The sequence below is a fragment of the Manihot esculenta genome, chromosome 8 (assembly GCF_001659605.2).
Source record: "Manihot esculenta cultivar AM560-2 chromosome 8, M.esculenta_v8, whole genome shotgun sequence".
Taxonomy (NCBI): Eukaryota; Viridiplantae; Streptophyta; class Magnoliopsida; order Malpighiales; family Euphorbiaceae; genus Manihot; species Manihot esculenta.
In genome coordinates, this window is record NC_035168.2 from 30,859,798 (window position 1) to 30,871,062 (window position 11,265).

An 11,265-nucleotide genomic window follows, 5' to 3' on the forward strand; every position below is an offset into this window, starting at 1 on the left:
GATCCTTGGCAATGGGTACTTGTTCTTAGTAGTGACTTTGTTCAACTGCCTGTAGTCGATACAAAGTCTAAGGGATCCATCCTTCTTTCTCACAAACAAAACTGGAGCACCCCAGGGTGAGGTACTCGGTCGGATGAAGCCCTTGTCTACCAGCTCCTGTAACTGCTCCTTCAACTCCTTTAATTCTGCTGGCGCCATCCTGTAGGGAGGGATAGAGATCGGTCGGGTTCCAGGCATTAGTTCTATCTCGAACTCTATCTCCCTAGCAGGTGGTAAACCTGGCAGTTCGTCTGGAAACACATCTGCGAACTCTCTCACCACTGGCACTGAGGCGGGATCTCTAACCTGACCACTAAGCTCTCTCACATGAGCCAAATACCCCTGACATCCCTTCCTAAGCAACCTACGAGCCTGAAGAGCTGAGATCATACCTCTAGGTGTACCCCTCCTGTCTCCTCTGAAGACAACCTCTGATCCATCCTGACCTCTGAACCTGACTACCTTGTCCCTGCAGTCCAAGGTAGCACCATGGGTAGATAACCAGTCCATCCCTAGAATGACGTCAAAATCTGTCAAATCTAGAACCACAAGGTCGGCGGACATACATCTCCCCTCAACAAAAACTGGACTACACTGATAGACTGACTCTGCCACTGATGGATCACACTTGGGTCCACTGACCCAGAGAGGACACTCTAACTCAGAGATCATCAATCCCAACCTCTGGACGGCTCTCGGAGCAATAAATGAATGAGATGCACCAGGGTCCATCAATGCATAAACATCCGAACAACCTATGATGAGATTACCTGCCACCACGGTGTTGGATGCGTCTGCCTCCTGCTGTGTCATTGTGAAGATCCGTGCTGGGGCTGACGGACCTTCACCTCTGAAACCCGCTGGAGAAGAGGCTGCTCCTCTCCCTCTGCCTCTGCCACTGGCCTGAGTCATGGCTGGAGCTGCTGGCTGCGCTACACTGCCTGAAGCTGTCTGCTGGGACTGAGCCATCGGGACTGCTCTTGGACAATCTCGAGCCATATGCCCCTCCTGACCACATCTGAAATAGGCGTTCGTCCCAAACCGACATGCTCCCCTGTGTGGCTTACCACACCTCGCACAAACTGCATTATCCGCACCAGAGCTTGAGCCACTCCCAAATCCCAGACTAGACTTGACCTTGTTCCAGAACTTGTTCTTCTTGCCCTTGGGTTTATTCCATCTTTTACTGCCTGAAGCTGCTGCACTTAGGGTAGAGGGATCTAACCTTCCCCCACCCGGAGTTTTAGAACCAGAAGCTTGTGCCACTGTCTGTTTGACTGTCCCCTGAACGATGGCACTAGCCTCCATTCTCCTAGCCATGTCTACTATGGCATGAAAACTCTCTCTATCTGCTGACTGCACCAAGGAGGAATACCTGGGATGGAGCTTCATGATATACCTCCTTGACTTCTTCTGGTCTGTGCTAAGGTCCTGCCCAGCAAATGGCAGCAATTCCATAAACCTGTCAGTATATTCGTCCACACTCATGTCGTCAGTTTGCCTCAACTGCTCGAATTCTATCATCTTCAATTCCCTTGAACTATCAGGGAAAGCCCACCCTGCAAATTCATTAGCAAACTCCTCCCAAGTCATGCTGTCCACTCTCGGGTTCACATAATTCTTGAACCACTCTCGTGCCTTCTTGCACTTGAGTGTGAACCCGGCCATTTGAATGGCTCTACTGTCATCAGCCCCAACCTCATCTGTAATCGCCTTGACCCGCTCCAAGTACACGAACGGATCATCACCTGTCTCAAACTGGGGAGCACCCAGCTTCATATAGTCTGTCATCTTGACCTTGCTCCCACTGGCTGAGCTAGATCTAGGAGGTTGAGCAACTGGGGCTGCTGGTTCTGCAGGTGGTGGAGGTGGTGCAACATTTTCTGAGGTAGGGTTTTCTGGATTTGGATAGTAGGGTGGAGGTGGATACATTGGGTACTGAGAGTATGGTGGGTAGTATGGTGGGTATGGCATGTGTGGAGGATAAGGGCTAAAACTGGGGTAATCCGATGTACCTCCCATCGAATACCCTGGATGGTGAGAATAGGGTGGGTAGTGATATGGCTGGACATAACTCGAGGCCTGAGCGCCTCCTTCTGATTCTCCCATGCCCTCTTCCGGCATGCTCACGCCGAGACTGCCATCCCCCCTCTGATCTACTTCCATATCCTCAGACATTCCTCCCTGCACTGTTCCCCTTACTGATCTGCTTCTACCCAGATCCAAAGACCTTCTAGGGTCTCTTGCCACTCTGTCCCTGTTGGACCTGCTAGACATTGCCCTAGGCAATGCTGGAGGACGGGCGCTCATGCCCTCATCCTCAGGTGGTACTCCAGTCAATCTTGCTGATCGACGAGTTCCCCTCATCCTGTTTTTTTTTTGAAAACAGCACATCACAAGCAACATTAGCATCATATGGTTCATGTGGGCACACATGAACCCGCATCACATACATCACATATCATAGCATATCATTAATGCACATGCATATTATCATGGCATTTCACATCATCATGCAAGACAGGACTCCACATCCTATCCTAGTGGACATGATCTTTTCCTATTGTGCTTGACCTTCTATAACATCTATGAGCCCGACACTCTAGGTCCGACCATATGAACCTAGGGCTCTGATACCATTCTGTAACGCCCCGAAAATCGGACCGCTACCGGCGCTAGGATCCGGGTCGACTTAAGACCGCCGGGACCCGTAGCAAGCCTGACATAAGACCTGAAAACCTGTATAATCCCATACATGATCAACAACATACATAAAAATTAAAACTTTTCTTTTCATAAACATCCACCAAACTCAACCTGTGCATACTCTGATCATATACATAACATAGTCCCTCTGTGGGACCTCATCAAGCCTTAAAGGCAAAACAACCTGTGTTGAGCTGGTTTACATAAACATCATAACATAAGATCATGTACATACAAAAGGGATTAACAATGTACTATGGTCAAGCACAACTCTATCCTCAATAACCTCATTACATAACATACTGAATAATTTTACATTTCATCATAATACAATTGTCATGTCCACAATCTAACTATTACATGCATATGACTTCCTTTTTCTCTTCTTGCCTTCTCTATCTATCCCGTGGCTGCAAACCTGGGGGTTAGGGGAGAGGGGTGAGCTAGATGCCCAGTGAGTAGAACTATAAAAAGAATATTTAAAACATGCCATCATGAAATGGATCACTGCACAAATATTTCACATCATGGACGGACTGACCCAAAAATCCCTCAGCTCCATGCCCGGCCCTATTATGGGCACCACAGGACTTCGTATTGCCCGGCCCTATTATGGGCACCACAGGAATTCGTAGATCGGAGTTATTGCCCGGCCCTATTATGGGCACCACAGGACTTCGTACAAAGGGCTAGTGAGTCGTGCAATGTCCATCCCCCATCAACATCAAATAATAATGCGATGCAACATAATTCGTGATTCTAATGCAACCAACCTATAATATAATCATGATGCATGAAGCATGATAAAAGCATTTCATTTCTTAATTTAAAAGGTTAAGTTTAGTTCCACTCACCTCTGGCTGACTCTGACAACTCTGTAGCAGCTGGCTCACAGCTGGGGTCCTTGGTTCCTCGGGTCCGAACCTACACAGGTGGACTCCAATGAGGGACCAAACATATATAAACTTGACTCTAATATATCCCCCAAAAACCCCCTAAAACATCATGAAAACATCACAGAAAATATGCATGAAATGGCTGAACAGGGCACTTTCGGCGGCACCTTCGGCGGCCGAAAGTCCTGGACAGAGACGAAACTCAGCTAGGTTCGGCGGCACCTTCGGCGGCCGAAAGTGCCAGACAGAGACGAAAGTCTCACTTCGGGGGCAACTTCGGCAGCCGAAAGGCCTGCCTCCCCAGCCATGTTCGGCGGCCGAAAGTACCTTCGGCTGCCGAACCTGGTTTCTGCCAAAGGGCAGAAACTTGGCTCCCTTTGCACATTTCGTCTCCAAACCTTCCAAACATGCATATTTTTCAACCAAAGCATGCATACAAGTTCCTAGGGGCCTCAAACATGCATATACCCCATCTACAACACTTCAAACATACTCAAACAACACACATTGTTCAAAACATCAATATATATCCATAACTCAACATATACCCTAGCATGCATTTTCTACCCTTCAAAACTTCATAAAACTTGTTTAAATCATACATTGAGCTTAAGATCGACTCTTACCTCTTGAAGATCGAGGGTTGAGGAGATCTAAACTTGGAGATGGGAGAAGTCCCAACTTTTGGTCTCCAAGCTCCAAAACTCGTTCTAAGCTCAAAGATCTTCAAAACCAAAGTTATAAACTTGTAAAGATCATGGAAAAATGAAGGAAAAACTCAAGATTGGGGAAAGATGGCGGAATGCTCACCTTGGCCGAAATAGGGAGAAAAAGCTCGCCCATTTTCGGCTAAGGGACCCTTTTATAGGTGGCTGGCCAGGCCACGTTCGGGGGCCGAATGTGCCTCCGCATCCATGCAAATGTTCGGCGGCCGAACTTGACTTTCGGCGGCCGAACCTTGACTTCCCCTCACTCATGCTTTCGGGGGCCTAACGTGCCTCCAAAACACATGTATGTTCGGCGGCCGAACTTGACTTTCGGCGGCCGAACCTGGGTTTTCCTCCAATGCTATTTTCATGCAAAAACTCATTTTATTTAATACTTAAAACCATTAAAAACATGAAAACATTTCATAAAAACATGATTCTACCCTTCTAGAGGTCTCCGACATCCGAGATTCCACCGGACGATAGGAATCCCGATACCGGAGTCTAGCCGGGTATTACATTAGTGGCCTCCATCTTAAAGGTGGGCTAAAAGATAAAAGGGTGTGCAAAGGATTATATTAAATGGTATGGTTTGGAGTCAAAACATTGTGTATAGAAAGTTGAATTTGAATAGGCTTGAGCTCTTTGTTGTATATTGTTTTAGTCTTAGTGTTTTAGTGTAACAAAATAATAATAGATATATATACTCTAGAATTTTCTTTTTTGTGTGTAAATATCTCAACAAAATTTATCAATATATATGTAATTTTTATTTAATTACACATTATTTTGTTTGCTCACATATCACATATATCTATTGAAAGGAGCGGCTTGTGGAGCACTTCCTTCTCATTAGAATCTATCATTTTTTGAGGTTGTTCTAGAGCTTAGCCCGTAATCCTTTGAGTTGATTGTGAATTTTTTTTTCATTTTCTTTATGTGACATTGAGGTTCAATGCTTGGTTTTGATTCCTCAATGGTCTTCATGTATTGGTTGGCAACTCAAAATCTTTATGCGAGATGTGTTTAGAGGCTTTCTAACCCAGAAAACTGCAACACACCTTCTCATCCCTGTATGTGAGGTTGTATATGGTTATTAGATTTTTTTTTCTTTTTTTGTTATCTTGCCTACAGTGGTAGGCTACTTGGGTTATCTTTTCTCTTAAACTTTATTTGTATAGTCTTTATGGTTATTGTTAGAGATCCATTCAAGCCCTAGCGGTGGTTTTCTCCTTTGATAGCCAAAAGTTTTCAACGAGAGAGTCTTGAGGATCCCTACAACCGAGTCTTTCCTGGATTAGATTTTTGTTTCAGATAGTTAACCCTCTAAAGTTCGTATTGGCCTTCACTTTATTCCTTTTGTTATAGACCTTAGTTTTACATTATATTTAGGTTTTGAACTTTTATATTTAATCAAATACTATTTTTGCGAAAATCAAAAAGAAAAATTTAAAATTTAAAAACTAAATACTTAAAATAATGTTTTTCAAAGATGGTTTTTCATTAAAAAAAAAAAAGAAATTGCGAACATAATTTCATATTTCTTATTAGAGAAAAGTATAAAAAAATATAATGTGATTTCATTAATTTTTCACCTCAAATCTGTAATTGAACTTGTATTAAAATAATACCTCATAATATGATTTTTACATCAGATTTTCTAACATCATCTGAAAATTCTACTGTTTATTAATGGCGTGATATTACGCGATATTATTTTAACATAAATTGAATCACAAATCTTAAAGTGAAATTAAGAAAAATTAAATAGTATTTTTTTATATTTTTTCTTAAAAATATTTAAAAATATTAATTAATAATTATATTTTACTTATAATGTTAACATTTTTTGATAATATCTAAAAATTATTATTGTTAATGGTATAATAATATAAAATATTATTTTGATAGCAGTTAGATTTCAGATACCCAAACCACAGTTGATCCTATAAGGGAAGACTAGGCTACAAACCTGTGAGAGCCCAACACGCCAATCTACCCATGTAAGTGCGGTCTAGACCCATGCCAACAGGACGGACAGAGCAGGGTTTGGATCTAATTGAGAGGGATCTAGCTCAACTGACTTGATGGGTCAGTAGGGCAACAGACCTCTATACATCCGGGATCATATTAACACGGGTGCCAAAAGGAATTAAATGGCCGCATAACGATGGAAAAAGAGGCAGTACGTTCATACATACAGCCATGCGTGACAACGACATGTTATACTATAATAGGATGGTAGTTACACGTCACTAAAGGACAAAAGAGAAAAAAGAATAAAGGAAGGGGACATGAGCAATTCAGGCTTAGTGGACACACACATACCCTAATCCAACCTTCTATTGGATCTTAGAATATCAATTGATGTTGTCTGTGGAAATAAAGAAGATCTTTTCATCACCGAAGTTCTCATCCTCATCATACCCACTAAGATCCATATGGTCAATCACGGCAAAAACCACACCGGAAACACCCCAAATGACCTGAGTTCTACTCAAGAAGGACCACCGTTTTCATTTTCCAGCCCTACCGCCCCACTAAACCAACCACCTTTGTTTAACCTTTCACCAAACTCGGCAGGGACCATGCCTCGAACTACCCTATCTCACCATGAGTTACAAAATATGGCTTTCCAACTCTAAAACACTACTCATTGGCTAGGGCAGATGCTGCAGCAAAGAGGACTCAATACCCCATTGAGCATACCATTAGTAGCTGAAGGATTCAATGTCAATGAGTCCCAACCCACACTAAACCGTAAAACCCCTCAACAAAGCAGTAGGAGGACGAGTGATGTAGACAGAGGGGCCAGCAGGAGAAACAAGCCTATGGCCAGAATAAAAGGCCGAGTAGTAAGGGAGCTCATCGAGAATGATGGAGTCAAAAGCTATTCTTCTGAGTCTGTAGAAAGGTCAGAAAGTGAAGAGCTGCAAAGAAACTATCGCCTAAAAAAAAGGCCAAGGAGAGAAGAGGTAGATGTAGATCAGAAGCTAGAAAGGCTGAAGGAGCAACTCCTAGCAGAGATGGAGGCGCAGGACAACAGTAGCCCCCTACTATCAACTTTATCCTCGTTCGTGAGATGGATACAGCAGGAAACCATCCTTAAAAAGTTCATGATGCTGACAATCACCGCATACAACGGTACAGGGAACCCCCGAGAGAACGTCTTGAACTACAAGTCGTTCATGGAGCTTCAGACTCACTCGAATGCCCTGATGTGTAAATTCTTTCCCACCACCCTTACCAAACCGGCCCAAGCATGGTTCAATAGTCTGGAAGCAGAAACCATCAAAAGCTTTATGGACATAGCCAGTGTGTTTATCAGCAGATTTATCGCCATGATCCCAGTAGAAAGAAAAACAAGCTACTTGGAAACAGTCCGGCAGAGGAGGAACGGGTCCCTGAGGGAATACGTGGCTAGGTTCAACTGGGAGGCTCTGCAAATCCTTGAGCTCAATGAAGCCAGGGCAATAGAAGTCAAGCAAAAGGGAAGCACCTACCCGAAGTTTTTGGATCATTGTGCAGAAAGCCACCTACTACCCTGGCAGAGCTGATGAAGAGAGTAGAAAAATACATAAGGCAGAAGGATGCCTTAACCACTGGCAGATTTGCCAGGGAAGCAGGAGACAGGGGAAAGGCTATGGAGGACAAACGGTTAGACAGACAAGAGAGGAGACAAAATCAGGGGCTTGAAGCATTAAACAGACACCAATGGGAGAGGAAGAAGCAGAGACCCTACCAGCCCCAAATTCTTGAGGTGATTACTTCCCTGAATATGTTCACAGCTGAGGTGCTAGTAGCTGCCCAAGACAATGACTTCATATAGTGGCTCAAGCCAATGAGGGCAGACGCGAACAGGAAGGACCCGAATAACTACTATTAGTACTACCGGACTAATGGCCACGACACCAATGACTGTTATCAATTAATAAATGAGAGAAAAAGGCTCATCAAAAGGGGACATCTCAGAAATTTTATAAAAAAGCCAAAAGGTCAGAGACCATGGCAAAACGCACCGGCGAAAAGGCCCCAAAGACAGATAGGAGGACCAGTGAATGACGGCTCCAGCGGAACAATCAACATGATCATGGAAGGAACTGGGGTTGTATGAGCAGAAGGGGAAAGAAGAGAAATAGGAATGGGGAAGGGAGCAGTGCTGAAATTACACAAATAGTGGAGCATTCCCCAATAACCATCTCCTTCTCTCCGGAGGACACCTAGGGAGTGTAGATGCCCCATGATGGCGCTCTGGTCATAGAAGCCATCGTTCAAAAAGTTCTAGATGACGACAGCAAGGTGAACCTACTTCCCTACCAGGTCTTCCAGCAAATGAACATACCAAAGCAACAGTTGGTCTTGGACTAAGCCCCAATTAAGGGAATAGGAGGGAATCCAGTGGCAGTGGAGGGGAAGATAAAGGTAGCCCTCACCTTAGGAGAACCGCCCCTATCCCGAACTCACTACGTAGTGTTCCTTGTGGTAAAGTTGTCTCTGAGTTATAATGCCATGTTGGGAAGACCAATGATGTATGACTTTGAAGTAGTGACCAACAATCAGTATCAAACCATGAAATTCCTAACAGAAGTAGGGGTGCGGTAGTTCAGGGAAGATAGTAGGAAGCTAGAGCTGTATACCTGACCACGATAGAGGAGCCAAGCACCTAGCTAGAAGAGATAAACACTGAAGTCATAGAGGTCCAGGATGAAAAGAAAGAGGCTAGGACTGAACCAGTAGTTAAGCTGTAGACCTTCCCACTGTCTGAGGAAGAAAGCGGCAAGGTCTTCAGCATCAACTCGGGCCTTGAAAAGGACCAAAAGAGGCAGCAATGGCTCTGATCAGAGGACATGCCTCAAGCTTCGCCTGAAAGCCTTCAGACATGCTAGAGATCAATCCTGAGGTGATGACCCACAAATTGAACATTCTTCCTAGGGCCAAGCTGGTAAAGCAGAAGAAGGGGGTGTTTAGGAAGGAGAAGCAATAGGCCACGAGAGAAGAGGTGCAAAAACTAGAGGAAGCCGAGTTTATTAGAGAAGTCATGTACCCACAGTGGTTAGCTAACCCTGTGCTAGTAAAAAAGGCTAATGAGCAATATAAAATATGTATAGACTTCACTAATTTAAATCAGACCTGCTCAAAAGATTATTATCCCCTCCCAGATATTAATAAAATGGTTAACTCTACAGCTAGTTTTGATTACTTGTCGTCCCTAGATGCTATGTCAGGATACCACCAGATCCCTATGGACAGGTCAGATGAAGAAAAGACCTCTTTCATAACTGAAGATGGGACGTACTGCTATAGGGCTATGCCTTTTGGGTTGAAAAACACCGGGGCAACATATTAGCGGCTAATGAATAGGATCTTTAAGGATCAAATAGGAAGAAATGTGGAGGTCAAACCTTCCAATAACACTTGGCTGACTTGGAAGAGGTCTTTAGAGTATTACAGCAGTACAAGATGAGGTTGAAACCAACAAAGTGTGCTTTCTTTATTAGAAGGGGAAAATTTCTAGGCTACATGGTCAGTAGAAAGGGTATAGAACCGAACCCAGAGAAAGTAGAGGCTATACTAACAATGCCTAAGCCAACTTGTGTAAAGGATGTACAGAGGCTTACAGGAAGGGTGGTGGCCTTCAACCGATTCATGTCCAAATCAGCAAAAAGATGTCTGGCTTTCTTCAAAAAGCTAAGGAAGGTCTCAAACTTTGAATGGATAGAGGATTTTTAGTAAGCCTTCAAAATCTCAAGTAGTACCTCAGCTCCCTGCATGTGTTTAGCAGCCCCTTAGCAGGAGAGGAACTCTTAATTTACTTGGCTGCATCTAAACAGGCAGTGAGTGCCATGCTGGTAAGAGAGGAAACAGGGGTTCAGAAGCCTACTGACTCGCGGTTATCGAAGCCGGTCAAAAATAACCTTTCTGGTTATCAACAATCTTACAACTGTAGATAGTGGTGAAATAATCGAATCCACAGAGAATTGATAACTTACCTATCTTCCTTATCAAGACTAAGAAAATAAACTGAAAGAAAATAACTAAAAGCGAAATAAACGGAATGCGAAACAAACTGAAAGCGAAACAAACTGAAAGCGAATAAATTGAAATGAGATAAATCTGAAACCAACTAAACTGAAAGTAAAATTGGGGGTTTTGAGATTGATTCAAAAGATCTAAAACTGAAAGCAATAAAAGAAGCAAATAGTAAAAAAAATAAAGAGAAATCAAATATGAGAAAGATCTAGTTGAAGAGTTGGATCCACTTCAGTTATTGGGATTGATCATTGACACTTAGTTTCCCTTGATAGATTCAATAGATTAGTTATGGAGATGGCAGACGCTTCTCACCACCATGTCTCTCCTTAATCATAAACCAATTAGGGAACGTCCTCTAATTAATTACTAATCAACAAGTTGCCAAGGAACGTCCTTGGGCCTTAGGCATCAAAACAACTGTCAATTTGCATTAAGAAATAGAGAGATCCAATCCTAGCTACCCAAACGCATGGAGATGTTGCTAGATCATACAATTTCCTTAGTTTTTACACCAAGTGTTCTTGTGTTTGAATAATCCAAGCAATTACGGACTCAAAATTATTCAGCCTAACACTATATTACCTTGCAATCAAAAATCAAGTGGCCACATTGATCATAATAACAAAGCAATAATGGAATCAAGTATGAAATTGTATAAATATTGAATAACCAAAAGATAAACAACTTATGTTCAGATCTCACAATCCATAAAACAACCAAAGTTTCAACCAATCTTCAACTAGAATAAAAGATTTCAGCCTATCATGGCTGAACCAAAACAGAAAATAAAAGAAAAGAAAGAAGAAAGATGAAGAAGAAACCGATTGGAGAGCTTGGAGAACCTTGCGCCCTTCTTGGCCGAATGGGGAACTGAAGTCCAAGGG